Source organism: Meles meles, unplaced genomic scaffold, assembly GCF_922984935.1.
Source record: "Meles meles unplaced genomic scaffold, mMelMel3.1 paternal haplotype, whole genome shotgun sequence".
Lineage (NCBI taxonomy): Eukaryota > Metazoa > Chordata > Mammalia > Carnivora > Mustelidae > Meles > Meles meles.
In genome coordinates, this window is record NW_025721293.1 from 52608 (window position 1) to 55765 (window position 3158).

A 3158-nucleotide genomic window follows, 5' to 3' on the forward strand; every position below is an offset into this window, starting at 1 on the left:
TTTTTTTAATAAACATATAATGTATTTTTATCCCAGGGGTACAGGTCTGTGAATACAATAAAGTGTTTTATAAGTTCTATGTTTTCAGATGAATCCTGGTTATTATTAATACTTTCATTTTGATATTTACCTTCTCACTGCCTAATAATATTTAAGGAGATGACATAGTTTCTATACGTTAGGCTTTCATTCCTACTCATTTCTTTATTTTCTATCTGTGGATATGATTATCTGACACTTTTGAATTAAAAAATGGATATTAAATATTTTAATAAAGTAGAATTTAAAATTCAGGGGAAGTTGGGGGATGATAATGTGGGAATATGTGTCAGCTGTGATAAAAATTAGAAGAGGTTTTATTATGATGAAAATAACTACAAATATAATTGCTTATTAGTTAAATTTGTTTTGGTGTAAGTGTTCAACTTTCAGTTTATGGATCTCCTATTTAATTTGTTCTTAAATCTTCCATGATGATTCTAAATTTTAATATTGGTACTTCTTTCTTACCAAAATTTCTGGTTTTGGATTACACATACTTAATATAGTATTGTTCTTAGAAGTGTTTAAGATAGTGCTATCCGTAATTACTTTGCTCATATTGGATTTCCAAGCCATTGCTTAATACACCAGTGGTATATTGTAATTATATTTATTTAGGATTGAGAATTGTAAGTTTTAAATTAGTGAACATAATATCATACAAGCTGTCATTCCTCAATGTTTACTTTTTATTAAAGGGAATTGAGCCACTCATTAGGAATTTTAACTGTATGTAGAAATTTATCCTGGAAGTTGTAGTAGGATTCTGGGAGTAATGTTTTTTTTTTCTTTTGGGGAAAGAAGATGCATGATATATTTTACGTGCCTCTAATTGCAACTCCAACTTTGGCACACATTCCTCATCTATCAGGAGAAATATTTTCTTGATGTATAACACATTAAATGTTGCATAGCTTAAAATTAACTTCTTCATATTTATGGAAATGTTTTTACAGCATTCAATGTTTTTAGTATTTAGCATAGTATTATTTTTTGGAAACAGAACTGGCAAAAAACCTGATTAGAAAATATGTATATGTTTTACAAAGGCCTAAGTATTCTGTAATTATTGAAATGTTTTGTATTCATACTTTATTACTGCTGTTATAGACTAAAGTTGAGTGATTTAACATTGTGGAGAACTTCTTACAGCATTCAATGGTTCACGTGCATACCACAGTATTATCCTTGGATTCAGAGATGGAAGGAAGCTGGAATAAAGAACTCTTTTTATGCTTAACAAATGGCCTAAGCATTCTGTACTTTTCCAAAAGAAAGTAAGACGAGGAAACATGTATTTTTCAAACTGGACAGAAATTTAAATTACTTTTAGGATGCCCATAAAAACACTGGGAAATTGATTGGGATTAATTCATCTAGTGATCAAAAGAGAAAAAAAAAGTGAAGGCTAAGGGAAATTGAGCAACCTTACATTCTCTAAAATGTGCCCTGTGTGTAACGATTTTGACTAAACTCTGATTTTGACTAAACTCTGATCATACAGGACTTACTCTCTGAAAGTTACTGTAATAAGATAATTTGTTTTCCCCTCATCTAAGGAAGAAAATAGAAGTGGCGTACGGTCTTGAAATTTCATTTGGCTGAGAAAATGCTATGGAGGCAATAAAAGCATGTAGTAATAATCACTTTCTTTTTCCTTAAAGGATTTTCATGGAATCTCGGGATATGATCTGTTCTGATGTGTTTCAGTTTAAACTATGAAGACGGGAAACCAATGTGTAGAAACAGATTTTATACTTTCTGGTCTTTTCCAATATGGTCAAATGGACACTTTCCTCTTTGTTGCCATTGTAACCCTCTTTTCAGTGGCTCTGGTGGGGAATATCATACTGGTCCTTCTCATTCAGTTGGACATCATACTCCACACTCCAATGTCCTACTCAGTCAGCTCTCCTTTATTGACATGATGTACATCTCCACCACCGTGCCCAAGATGACCACTGACTTCCTGACAAAGAGTAAGACCATTACATTTTTAGGTTGTGAAATTCAAGCATTTGTATTCTTGACACTTGTTGGAACTGAAGCCCTTCTCCTTGGTTTCATGTCCTATGATTGATATGTAGCCATCTGTCACCCTTTACACTATCCTGTACTTATGAGCAAGAATATCTGTTGGTTCATGGTCACATGCACATGGGGCAGTAGCTCTATCAATGCTTTAGTGCATACATTGTATGCTTTTCAACTTCCATTTTGTAGGTCTCGAATTGTTAACCACCTTTTCTGTGAAGTTCCATCTCTGGTACCACTGGTGTGTCAGGATACTTCCCAGTATGAGCATACAATCCTCCTAAGTGGGTTTATCATTCTGCTGCTACCATTCATGGCCATTCTAGCTTCCTATGTCCGTATACTTACTGTGGTGTTCCAGGTGAGCTCAGGTAAAGGACAGACAAAAGCTATCTCCACTTGTTCCTCTCACCTAATTGTGGCAAGCCTATTTTATATGACTACCCTCTCCACCTATGCAAGGCCACACTCCTTGCATTCTCCAGAACAGGATAAGGCAGTGGCAGTGTTTTACACCATCATCACACCTCTTCTGAATCCATTCATCTACAGCCTGAGAAATAAAGAGGTTACTGGTGCCCTGAAAAGACTGTTGGCATAATTGATATTTGTACAGGATATGTCACTTTAGGAACCCCTTATTGATTGAGATTGACCAATATAGATCCCTTTACCTAGAATACTGTTTGGAATATGTTAATCTAAAGGATATTTATGCAATAAATTGATAAATATATTGATTCTTGCTCATTTCAGGATGGCTTAATCATAGTTATTGAAGCTACATGCTTTTCCAAATTGAAACCTCGAAAAAATGGTGTTATTGTCAACAGTATTTGGCTTCTGGGAATACATTTCAACTGTTAACTCAATGTTTGCATCTTGAATCATGTATTTTGTAATGTCCTCCTTAATGTCTGAATGTAGTGAGTAGGAAATATACTATACTCAAGCACGTGATATTAAAAGTATAATAAGGAAACTGTAATATATGTCACTGTAAGTAGTTCACTCATGTCTACATTCATTCAAAAGTGATGTACGGTTATGTCTGTTGTGCTAGTATAGACACTGGTGATGTG

The 3158-nt window shown here is 34.0% G+C and overlaps 1 pseudogene; it reads left to right on the plus strand.

The window, feature by feature from the left end:
* The first annotated feature begins 1760 nt into the window (after window positions 1–1760).
* LOC123936303 lies at window positions 1761–2677 on the plus strand (annotated as a pseudogene).
* The last annotated feature ends 481 nt before the right edge of the window (window positions 2678–3158 follow it).